The following is a 13,580-nucleotide window of genomic DNA, read 5'->3' on the forward strand; positions in this document are numbered from 1 at the left end:
AGGGGCTAGGCTGCGCCAGAGGAAGATGTAGCTAAGAAAGTCATTCTGATCAAAGCTCAATTTTTTCTATTCCGACACGCAGTTATGAAGGAGGGGAAGGGGCCCGATTCCCGCCAAATAATCCTGGAGTCCAGTAGCAGGGTGACCACGTGTATGGCTCCGGAACAGCAAAGCGCAGGCTCCAGCAGTGGGCGTGGCAGTGAAACCTGAGCAGGCAGGTTTCAGGCTGGGGAGGGGAGGCTACAAAGGAGTACACATGGAGGGACCTATGGCTCCAGCTGCATATGCAGCAGAGGTTGGTTTTGTGGGACATTAATGGGAGGAGAGGCTCTTGGTCCTGTGAAGACTTGATGCCCCAGTGTAGGGGAACTTAAGGGTGGGGAGACAGGAGTGGGTGGGTGGGGGAACACCTTCATAGAAGCGGGGAAAGGAAGGATAGGATAGGGTGTCTCAGGGGGGAAATGGGGAAGGGGAAACCATTTGAAATATAAATAAAGAAACTATCCAATAAAAAAATAAAGCTAGTGCATCTGAAAGAAAATTATATGCTTCTGAGGAGCTCATTAGAAGTGGGGACAATGTTTCAAAAATCAACTGGTCACAATCTAATGCAGGATTCTAAGTTGACATCATTGGGCCAGTCTTCTTCCAGTGACTCATAGATACCCTGCTTCTAAATACCAAATCTCTTCAGATCCCTATTTTTCTCTTACAATTAGATAACCTTTCCTTACTATCCCATATCATTTTTAATAAAATTCTCCTCTAATATCTCTAACCTGTTTATTGACCCCAAGTTTATAGGCAAGACGGAGCTCTGCCTGCAATTGAAAGCTGTGGGAGGCTGAAAGTTTGGATCATTTTTATTGAAGTGCTCAGAGGTTTAACCACATGACCTGTGATTTAAAACATCAATTATAAGCTGAGAAACTTCACACAATTGGACTGATTTCACAAATAACTCTTCACATCAGTTCTTGCAAAAGCTATCTTTTTCTACGAATCATTTTTACCACCAATATTATTGTTAATGGACAAATAAAAAGAAAAATTATACTGAGATTAACATGTCAGATTCTAACACTATATGTTCTATGTCTTAGAGAATAAACGTGAGTCATAAAAGCATGTTTGGAACATGGAGAAGCAGGTACTTGGTGGATAAGTAAATAAGCATGTCTTCTTCCAAAGAAAGACTTAGAAATGGAGTAAAATAAAAGTGACCTTGTGGAATGCAAGGAAGCTCTTCAAAAGGAGGATACATTTCAAATGGGACAAGGTGACAAAAGGTCTCCTTAGGACATAAATAAGTTTACAATTATAAATATAATCCAAATTAACAATATTCTAAATTAGTTGCTTCCCATAAACTAATTACTTACAAAATGTTAATAGAGGGAAAAGAATGTAAATTTTTATGCGTTAATGTAAATGACCCTACATCCTTATCTCAGTTCATAAAGACAGAAAGCTCATAATAAAGCTAAAACTACATTATAACTATTCTAGATTGAGTTCCGTCACTATGGTAAAATATCCTGACTGGAAAAAATATATTTAAGGGGAAAAGAGGATTATTTACAGTTCCAGGTTATAGTCTATCACAGTAGAGAAGTCAAACCAGCAGAATCCCGAGACAGCTGATCACACACATTCATTCCACACCAGTAACAGAAATAAATGCATGCATGCTTACTTGTTTGTACCCAGCTTGAATTCCCCATTCTTAGTGTTCAAAATCTGTCCTGTCCATGGTCTGGGTCTTCTTTTTGGTTGTTGTTTGTTTTGTTTTGGTTTGGTTTGGTTTTGGTTTTTGATGTTTTGTTTTGTTTTGTTTGAGACAGGGTTTCTTTGTACAGTCCCGGCTGTCCTGGAACTCACTCTGTAGACCAGGCTGGCTTGGAACTCAGAAATCCGCCTGCCTCTGCCTCCCAAGCGCTGGGATTAAAGGTGTACGCCACCACAGACCAGCTGGGTCTTCTCTAATAATTAACTAAGATTATCCCCTACAGACATGCCTATAGTCCAAACAATGCTTCATTAAGACTATTAGAACTAAGGCCACAATATTGATACATAAGATATAAGCTAATACAAAATTATTTCTGCTTTCTCTTGATTGATAAATAGTCTAGATTCATAATATATATAAAAATAAAATATAAAGCATCAATTGATATATTCATTAACAATTAATATCTTATCTACTTATAAAAATAATTAAACCAGTTTATAGATCATGTGTAACAAAAATTAAAATTACTGATAGAATTCATTTTACCCATATATTTTTCTCTCCTGTCCTCCAATTAAATCTCATTCTACAATTCAAGAATTTTATTCTTTGCGTTACTTTTAAGATAAAGAGATGACACTTTGACATTTTGAACACTGGCAGTGTTCAAATAGATTGACTTATTTTTATACAACACACATTAGAGAGACAAGTTTTCTGTTAATATTTCTCAGGAGATTAAGGAAATATTTTTGAGATAAATGTATACTCAAAGCTGGAAACATGACCTCATGTTCCTTTTCACCATCCTTCCATCTTCTAGGACAATGAAGCAGAATATCAGGTATGTGTCATTTATGTTTCTCTTGATGGATTGGATAGACTTAATTGTGGGCAGATCAGCCTGCTTTCCCTCAACTGTATTCTAATGATTGATCTGTGGGAGGTAGTGTATAACCAAACTACTTTTCATATATTTCTACCCCAGTCATGCACAGAAAGTAAAAGCCAAAGAAGAGAGCTGAGGTATATGTTTCTAACAAGATCCAAGTAAGATGCAAGGTCCTTCTATTTTATAAGTAGTAGAGATGTCCCACTGAAAACTTCTGAAAGTAAAGCATAAAAGGTCTGTGCCAGTGAGAGCACACATAGGAGACCAAGGCAAACTGGCAAGGAAGGTGCTCTCATTTACCCTCCCCATCTCACAAACAGATATTGAGCTTTCCTCTTTCCCCACCAACCAAGATGTACAGCCTTCAAATGGGCAAAGACTTAGGGGAAGAGATGAACCTCAGAAAGGCCAGAAGCCTATCTTGAATGGTGAATGAAATATATTAATTACATCAAAGAACTTAGTATTCACCTCAGAGAAAGAGAAGCTTTGGTAGCTGCATTAATTATTGATGTTACTGAAAAAGATAAAAATTTAATAAAGAGAAGGGATGAAAGATCCCTGCTAATGGCAAACCTGGAGGCTCAAGGCCCTAAATTACACTTGCAACTTTCAGATTGAAGTGAACTTTCTATTTGAGCACATTTGCTTTGAGGGTCACTAGGCTAATAGGACCCTCTGTTTTGTACACATTGAAAAACAGAGTGGGTTATCTGAAGCGCTTCATGTCACCACAGCACGGGGAGGGAGGGAACAAAGTCCTTCTATGAAGAACTTATATCAGAATGCATGTTTTGGAAGTTTGCATTGTATTCTCTGTATTCGAGTGGGTTGGTGGTATAAATGTAGCCGTTGTCTCTCTCAATATTTTGTTGGAGATGCCCAGGACTAAGCATTTTTCCTGAATCACATCCATATCCCTAATACAAAAGCAAACTCAACACAGGTAAATGATGTAAGCAGAGCCCCCACTTTCCTTAGAAGCAGTTCATACATGCATTCTTTTGCATGTTCATTGCCAGAAGCTTCTAATGGATCGTCTCTATTATAAAAAGATAGAAAAGGCCCTGCATCTTGATGAATCACACCAGGGACAGATGTAGCTGCTTGTATTACAAATGCTAATTATGCACACACACACACACACACACACACACACACACACACACACACCAAAAAAAAAAAACTGCTTGCATTGGAATGCACTAGAGAGCATGGAGCTTCTGGGAACCTGCCCCAGTTGATTCTGACTTACCAGAAATAAAGAAGCCAATAGCTGGGAAGGACAAACAGAGATTTTAGGAATCAGGAGGAGAGCAAGAGGAACATCTGCCATGCCGGGAGACTGTGAAGGAGAGGAGAGATGCCATGCCTGAGAGGAGTGCAAGACAGAGAGGCATGGCTGCCCTCTGAAGAAGCAGGGAGAGTGTGGCCCAGAGGGTGCCCAACTGAGTCTAGAGCAGCCTCAATAGAACATAAAGTTAGTAAGTATTAACTGGAGATTATTCATGGAAGGTAGAGGTTAACAGCATGGAGGTAAGGCAGTTCTCCAGCTATTGTGCTGTTTAAAGCATATTAAAATATAAAGGCTGTGTATGTGTGTCTTTTATTCAGGAACCTAAACCACTGGGAAAGGTAGCTGAGCCCTGCTCTGGGATTAAATAATATTGACTTCAACAGAAAGACATCTATACATCCAGGTGATCTTAGTTTTGAAAAAAAAAAAAGGCAAACTCTGCCTACAATTGGAATAGAAGAACAAGAAAAAATGATAAAAGTCATCAAGAAAATTATCAATTTCTTTTAGATATTACAATTTCGCGGAGTAAATGTTTTTAAAGTATGACCTAATGATTCTTTGGATTTTCTCAGTTTTGTTGTTTGTTGTTACAACAAACAATATCATATTCATTTCTGATATGGCCAATGGGTTTCTATCTCCTTCTGTTAGTAAGTCTGGACAGGGGTTTAATCTATTTTGTTGCTTTTCTCAAAGAATCAACTCTTTTTTCCCCACTGATTCTTTGTCCTGTCCTCTGTGTTTATTCCATTGATGTAAACTCTTCATTTGATTATTTTCTGCCATCTATTCGTCAAGAGTGTGCTGTCTAACTTTTGTTCTAGAGCTTTCAGGTGTGCTGTTAAGTTGCTACTATGAGATATCTTCAATTTCATCATATAGGCATTGAGTGCTATGAAATTTTTTCTTTAGCACAACTTTCATTATGTTCCATAAGTGTGGGTATGTGGTGTGCTCATCTTCATTGAGTTCTAAGAAGTTTTCAATTTTCTTCTGCCTTAATCAATTTTTCATTCAGTAGAGAATTGATCAGTTTCTCTGAGTTTGTAAGTTTTCTGTTGTTGTAATCGTTGTTGTTGTTGAAATAGAGTGCCAGTCTTTGGTGTTGCACTGTATAGAGGGTGTTATTTGAATTTTCTTGGATCTGTTGAGACTTACTTTGTGACTGAATATGTGGCCAATTTTGGAGTAAATTCAGTGGGGTACTGAGTTTTATGTTTGAGTTAAATGGTCTGTAGATATCTGTTAGGTATATTAAGTCCATTATATCTCTTAGCTCAAGTATTTCTCTGTTTAGTTTTTGTTTGGATGATGGGGTATTAAAATTTCTGATTATCAGTGTGTGAAGGGTGATGTGTGATTTAAGATTAAGTAATGTTTTGTTTTGTTTTGTTTTGTTTGTTCTACAAATTTTGGTGCCCTTTCATTTGGGGCATAGATATTAAGAATTGAAATATCATCTTGGATCTTTTCTTTGATGAGTCTGACATGTCATTCCATGTCTTTTTTGATTAATTTTTGTTTGAAGTCCATTTGTTATATATGAGAATGGCTACACCAGTTTTCTTTTTTCCCTTGGGACCATTTGCTTGGAAAATCTTTTTAAAACCCTTTACTCTGAGGTAATGCCTATCTTTGATGTTGATGTGACTTTCTTGTATGCAGCAGAAATATGAATCCTGTTTTTGCATCCATTCTGTTGGTGTATGTCTTTTTATAGGGGAACTGAATCCATTGAGATTGAGAGACCTTAATGACCAATGATTTTTTTTAAATGTTAATTTTTATTACATATTTTCTTCATTTACATTTCCTAGTTTCCTCTCTGAAAGTCCCCTATACCCTATACCCTCCTCTGCCCTGCTCCCCAACCCACACAATCCTGCTTCCTGGCCCTGGCATTCCCCTGTACTGGGTCATATAATCTTCACAAGATCAAGGGCCTCTCCTCCCATTGATGGATGACTAGGCAATCCTCTGCTACATATGCAACTAGAGACACAGCTGGGGGAGGGGGTACTGGTTAGAATGCAGACCAATGATTTTTAATTCCTGTTATTTTGGTGGAAGTAGCAGGGGTGATGATGGTGGTGGTCACGGTAAGGTTTGTGTGGGGGGGGGGGAGGGGGGGAAGCCGCCCTCACATTCGCCGTTGCAAGATGGCGCTGACAGCTGTGTTCTAAGTGGTAAACATAATCTGCACACGTGCAGGGGCAGTTTTCCCGCCATGTGTTCTGCCTTTCTCGTGATGACAACTGGGCCGATGGGCTGCAGCCAATCAGGGAGTAATACGTCCTAGGCGGAGGATAATTCTCCTTAAAAGGGACGGGGTTTTGCCATTCTTTCTCTTGCTTTCTTGTTCTTGTTCTTTTTCTTGCTCTCTTGCTCTCTTGCTCTTGCTCTCTGGTTCCTGAAGATGTAAGCAATAAAGCTTTTGCCGCAGAAGATTCCAGTTTGTTGCGTTCTTCCTGGCCGGTCGCGAACGCGTGTAAGATGTGTGTGTGTGTGTGTGTATGTGCGTGTGTGCGTGTGTGTGTGGGTGTGTGTGTGTGTGTGTCTGTGTCTGTGTGTGTATGTGTGTGTGTGTGTGTGTGTGTGCGTGTGTGTGTATGTGTGCGTGTGTGTGCATGTGTGTGTGTTTATGTGTGTGTGTGTGCTACCCTTCTTTAGGTGATGCCTTATGAGATTCTTTATTTCCTGTGCTATTACAGTAGTTATCTTTTTGGAGGTTGGAATTTTTGTCTAGAACCTTCTGTACTGATAAATTTGTAGATAGATATTGTTTGAATTTGACTATGTCATGGAACATCTAGCATCAGTGACTTCTTAGTGTCTGTAGGACATCTGTCCAAGCCTCTCTGGACTTAATCTTCTATAATGAGAAGCCAGGAATAATTCCAGTACTTTTATATGTCACTTGGTCCTTTTCCTTGCAACTATTAATATTTTTTTAAATTCTGTAAGTTTATTGTTTTGATTCTTATAAGTGGAGGTACCTTATTTTTTTTATTAGATATTTTCTTCATTTACATTTCAAATGCTATCCCGAAAGTCCCCTATACTCTCCTCTTGCCCAGCTCCCCAACCCACCCACTCTCACTTCCTGGCCCTGGCATTCTCCTGTATTGGGGCATATAATCTTCGGAAGACCAAGGGCCTCTCCTTCCACTGATGGCGTACTAGGCCATCCTCTTCTACATATGCAACAAGAGACACAAACTCTAGGGGACACTGGTTAGTTCATATTGTTGTTCCTCTTGTAAGGTTGCAGACCCCTTTGGCTCCATGGGTACTTTTTCTAGCTCCTTCATTTGGGGTCCTGTGTTCCATCCAATAGATGACTGTGAGCATCCACTTTTGTATTTGCCAGGCACTAGCATAGCCTCACAAGAGACAGCTATATCAGGGACCTATAATCTTGCTGGCATATGCAATAGTGTCTGGGTTTGGTGGCTGATTATAGGATGGATCCCCAGGTGGGATCTGGATGTCTCTGGATGGTCGTGGAGGTACCTTATTTTATGGTCCCATCTATTTAGTGTTCTGAAAACTTCTTGTACCTTTACAGGTAGGACTTTCTTTTTCTTTTTTCCTATGAATCTTTTTTTTTATTGGATATCTTCTATATATCATTTCAAACATTAACCCCAACCTGGTTTCCTCTTTGAAAACATACTCCCCATATCCCATTCTCCTTCCCCCTGCTCACCAACCCACACACTCACAATTTCTGGACCTGGCATTCCCCCACACTAGGGCATAGAGCCTGCAAAGGACCAAGGGCCTATCCTACCATTAATTTTTGACTAGGCTATCCTCTGCTTCATATGTAGCTGGAGCTATGAGTCCCACTATGTGTACTCTTTGGTTGGTGGCTTAATCCCTGGGAGCTCTGGGGGTACTGGTTAGTTTATATTGTTGTTCCTCCTATGAGGCTGCAAAACGCCCTCAGCTCCTTAGGTCCTTTCTCTACTTCTTTCATTGGGAACACTATGCTCAGTCCAAAGGATTGCTGTGAGCATCCACTTTTATATTTGTCAGGCACTGACAGAGCCTCTCAAGAGAGAGCTATATCAGGATCCTGTCAGCAAGCCCTTGTTGCCATCCAAAATAGTGTCTGGGTTTGGTGATTATATATGGGATAGATCCCAAGGTGGATCAGTTTCTGGATAGTCATTTACTCAGTCTCTACTCCACACTTTGTCTCTGTAACTCCTTCCATCTGCGTTTTGTTCCCCCTTCTAAGAAGGATCAAAGTATCTGCAATTTGGTGTTCCTGCTTCTTGAGTTTCATGTGGTTTGTGATTGTATCTTGCATATTCTGACTTTCTGGACTAATGTCCACTTGTCACTGAGTGAATACGATGTGTGTTCTTTTGTGATTGGCTTACCTCACTCAGGATGATATCTCTAGAGCCACAATTTGTCTAAGAATTTCATGAATTTATTGTTTTTAATAGCTGAGTAGTACTCCATTGTGTAAATGTACCACATTTTCTGTATCCATTCCTCTGTAGAGGGACATCTGGGTTCTTGCCAGTTTCTGGCTATTATAAATAAGGCTGCTATGAACATAGTGGAGCATGTGTCCTTTTTACATGTTGGAGCACATTCTGGGTATGTGCCTAGGAGTGGTATTGCCTCAGGCAATACTATGTCCAATTTTCTGAGGAACCGCCAGACTGATTTCCAGAGTGGTTGTACAAGCTTGCATTCTCACCATCAATGGAGGAGTGTTTCTCTTTCTCCACATCCTCACCAGCATCTGCTGTCACCTGGATTTTTGATCTTAGCCATTCTGACTGGTGTGATGTGGAATTTCAGGGTTGTTTTGATTTGCATTTCCCTGATGATTAAGAATGTTGAACATTTTTTCAGCCATTCGTTATTCCTTAGTTTAGAATTCTTTGTTTAGCTCTGTACCCCATTTTTAATAGGGTTATTTCGTTTTCTGGAGTCCAACTTCTTGAGTTCTTTATATACATTTTATATTAGTCTCATTTTGGATTTAGGATTGGTAAAGATCTTTTTCCAATCTGTTGGTGGCATTTTTGTCTCATTGACATTGCCCTTTTCCTTTCAGAAGCTTTGCAATTTTATAAGGTCCCATTTGTCAATTCTTGATCTTACAACATAAGCCATTGCTGTTCTCTTCTGGAAGTTTTCCCCTGTGCCCATATCTTCTAGGCTTTTCCCCATTTTCTCCTCTATAAGTTTCAGTTTCTCTGGTTTTATATGGAGTTCCTTGATCCACTTAGACTTCAGCTTTGTACAAGGAGATAAGAATGGATCAATTCACATTCTTCCAGACGATAAATGCCAGTTGAGCCAGCACCATTTGTTGAAAATGCTGGGTTTTTTTTCCCCCACTGGATGGTTTTAGCTGCTTTGTGAAAGACCATAGGTATGTGGGTTCATTTCTGGGTCTTCAATTCTATTCCATTGATCTACATGTTTTTCGCTGTACCAGTATCATGCACTTTTTCTCACAATTCCTCTGTAGTACAGCTTGAGGTCAGGGATCCACCAGAGTTACTTTTATTGTTGAGAATAGTTTTTGATATCCTAGGTCTTTTGTTATTCAAGATGAATTTGCAAATTGCCCTTTCTAACTCAGTGAAGAATTGAGTTGGAATTTTGATGGGGACTGCATTGAATCAGTAGATTGCTTTCAGCAAGAGCCATTTTGACTATATTAATCCTGCGAATCCATGAGCATAGGAGATCTTTCCATCTTCTGATATCTTCTTTGATTTCTATCTTCATAGACTTGAAGTTCTTATCATACAGATATTTCACTTGCTTAGTTAGAGTCACACCTAGGTATTTTATATTATTTGTGACTATTGTTAAGGGTATTGTTTCCCTGATTTCTTTTTCATCCTGCTTATCCTTTGAGTAGAGAAAGGCCAGTGATTTGTTTGAGTTAATTTTATATCCAGCTACTGCACTGATTTTTTTTATCACGTTTAAGAGTTCTCTGATGAATTTTTTAGGGTCACTTATATATACTATCATATCATCTGCAAATAGTGATATTTTGACCTCTTTTTTTTTTCCAATTTATATCCCCTTGATCTCCTTTTGTTGAGAAATTGCTCTGCTTAGGACTTAAAATACTATATTGAATAGATAGGGAAAAAGTGGGCAGCCTTGTCTAGTCCCTGATTTTATTGGGATTGCTTCAAGTTTCTCTCCATTTTGTTTGATGTTGGCTCCTTGTTTGCTGTATATTGCTTTTACTATGTTTAGGTATGAGCCTTGAATTCCTGATCATTCCAATCCTTTTATCATGAATTGGTGTTGGATTTTTTTCAAATGCTTTCTCAGCATCTAATGAGATGATCATGTGCAGGGCTGTGGGTGTGGGGAAAGAGAGGAGTGGGAGAGAGCCTGCATCCTGTGAGAGTTCTAGTGCTCTGGGCAGATAGATGTGGGAGGACTGTGCATGCTTTCCATGCAGCCCCCAGTGGCCATCTGGCTGTGTTAAGTGGACAAGTGGCAGCCCTAGGTACCAGGTTCTCAGCATCCAGCATCCTATGCTGGATATGGCAGAGAAGCTGAGAACAGAATAGGATGCCCTACGATGGCACTTGGCCTTGGAGAGGAAGGGAACAGAGGTCAAGGGGAGAGGGGACTCTGGGTGGTTCCCACGAAGGAGAGAGTCCTTACTCTTGTCCATAGCTGCAGCATAGGAAGAGCTTCTGTGTGGTTAGATGCAGCTCCTTAGAAGAAAGCCTATCTCATCCTTCAAGCAAGGCAGTGGTTACAGACCGTCTATGGTCTTAAAGCTTTATTGTAGAAAAGCAGGAGGAAAGAGAAAAGTTAGAAAGAGAGAGGAGAGGTCAGCCATGGCCATGTAGAGAGAAGAGGGAAGAGAGAGAGAGAAGGAAGGAAGGCTAGAGAGCAAGATAGGTAAAAGCTTAGAGAGAGAGTGAGATGGAGCCAAGCAGCCCCTCTTCTAGTGGGCTGGGATATCTTGCTGTTGCTAGGTAACTGTGGGGAGGAGTCTAGCCAGAATGCCAGAAGCTTGGGACATTGTCTACATGACTGATGGCCACATGCCTCTCCTGTGGGGGCTGTGGGGGTGGTAACTTCGACAGGAGCCAGGGGTCCAGGATATATGATTGAATGCCTTCCATCCCATGTAGGTGGAAATTGCCACCCACCGGGCTTCAAGACCTAAGCTCCACTGGAGACAAGGCTGTCTGTGCATAGCCCATTGCCCCACAATCATGTAGTTTTTGAATTTGAGTTGTTTATATAGTGGATTATGCTGATGGATTCCATATAGTAAACCATCTCTGCATCTCTGAAATGAAGCCTATTTGATATTGATGGACGATGTGTTCTTGGATTTGGTTTGTGAGAATTTTATTGATTATTTTGCATTGATATTCATAAGGGAAATTGGTCTGAAATTCTCTTTCTGTGTTGGCCTTTGTGTGGATTAGGTATCAGAGTAATTGTGGCTTCATAGAATGAATTGGGTAGAGTACCTTCTGTTTCTATTTTGTGGAATAGTTTGAGGAGAATTAGAATTAGGTCTTCTTTGAAGGTCTGATAGAACTCTGCACTAAACCCATCTGGACGTGGACTTTTTTTGGTTAGGAGACTATTAATGACTGTTTCTATTTATTTAGGGGTTATGGGATTGTTTAGATCGTTAATCTGATCTTGATTTAACTTTGGTACCTGGTATCTGTTGAGAAAATTGTCCATTTCATCTAGGTTTTCCAGTTTTGTTAAGTAGGATCTGATGATGTTTTGGATTTGCTCAGGTTTTGTTGTTATGTCTCCCTTTTCATTTCTGATTTTGTTAATTAGGATACTGTCCCAGTGCCCTCTAGTTTTTAAGGCTAAAGGTTTATCTATCTTGTTGATTTTCTCAAAGAACCAGCTCCTGGTTTGGTAGATTTTTTGTATAGTTCTTTTTGTTTCTCCTTGGTTGGTTTCAGCCTTGAGTTTGACTATTTCCTGCCATCTATTCCTCCTAGGTGAACTTGCTTCCTTTTGTTCTAGAGCTTTTTTTACTGTCAAGCTGCTAGTGTATACTCTCTCCAGTTTCTTTTACTAGGCACTCAGAGCTATGAGTTTTCCTCTTAGGACTGCTTTCATTATGCCCCATGAGTTTGGATATGTTGTGGTTTCATTTCATTAAACCCTAAAAAGTCTTTCATTTCTTTCTTTATTTCTTCCTTGACCAAGGTATCATTGAGTAGAATGTTGTTCAACTTCCACATGAATGTTGGCTTTCAATTATTTATGTTGTTATTGAAGATCAGCCTTAGTCTGTGGTGACCCGATAGGTTGCATGGGATAATTTCAATATTTTTTATCTGTTGAGTCCTGTTTTGTGACCAATTATATGGTCAATTTAGGAGAAAATACCATGAGGTGCTGAGAAGAAGGTATATTCTTTTGTTTTAGGATGAAATGTTCTATAGATATCTGTTAAATCCATTTCTTTCATAACTTCTGTTAGTTTCACTGTGTCTCTGTTTAATTTCTGTTTCCAGGCTCTGTCCATTGATGAGAGTGGGGTGTTGAAGTCTCCCACTATTATTGTGTGTGATGCAGTATATGCTTTGAGCTTTAGTAAAGTTTCTTAAATGAATGTGGATGCCCTTTCATTTAGAGCATAGATGTTCAGAACTGAGAGTTCATCCTGGTAAATTTTAACTTTGATGAGTATTAAGTGTCCCTCCTTATATTTTTTGATAACTTTAGGTTGAAAGTCGATTTTATTTGATATTAGAATTGCTACTCCAGCTTATTTTTTGGGACAATTTGCTTAGAAAACTTGTTTCCCCTTTTACTCTGCGGTAGTATCTGTCTTTGTCTCTGAGGTGGGTTTCCTGTATGCAGCAAAAATTTGGGTACTGTTTATGCAACCAGTCTGTTAGTTATGTCTTTTTATTGGGGAGCTGAGTTCATTGATATTAAGTGATACTAAGGAAAAGTCATTGTTGCTTCCTGTTATTTTTGTTGTTAGAGTTGGAGTTTGTTCATGTGACTATCTTCTTTTAGGTTTGTTGAAAGGTTGCTTTCTTGCCTTTTCTAGGGTGTAGTTTCCCTCCTTGTGTTGGAGTTTTTCCATTATAGTCCTTTGAAGGGATGGATTTGTGGAAATATATTGTGTAAATTTGATTTTGTCATGGAATACATTGGTTTCTCCTTCTATTGTAATTGAGAATTTTGCTGGTATAGTAGCCTGGGCTGGCATTGGTTTTCTCTTAGGGTCTGTATGACATCTGCCCAGGATCTTCTGGCTTTCATAGTCTATGATGAAATTCTGATAGGTCTTCCTTTATATGTCACTTGACCTTTTTCCCTTACTGCTTGTAATATTCTTTCTTTGTTTTGTCCATTTGGAGTTTTGATTATTATTTGACAGGAGAAATTTTTTTCTGGTCCCAATGATTTGGAGTTCTGTAGGCTTCTTTTATGTTCATGGGCATCTCTTTCTTTAGGCTAGGGAAGTTTTCTACTGTTTTGTTGAAAATATTTACTGGCCCTTTAAGTTGGAAATCTTCCTCCTTGTCTTTACCTGTTATCCTTAGGTTTGGTCTTCTCATTGTGCCCTGAATTTCCTGGATGTTTTGGGTTAGGAGCTTTTTGCATTTTGTGTTTACTTTGACTGTTGTTTCAAT

Source organism: Mus musculus, chromosome 9, assembly GCF_000001635.26.
Source record: "Mus musculus strain C57BL/6J chromosome 9, GRCm38.p6 C57BL/6J".
In the NCBI taxonomy this organism is placed as follows: Eukaryota; Metazoa; Chordata; class Mammalia; order Rodentia; family Muridae; genus Mus; species Mus musculus.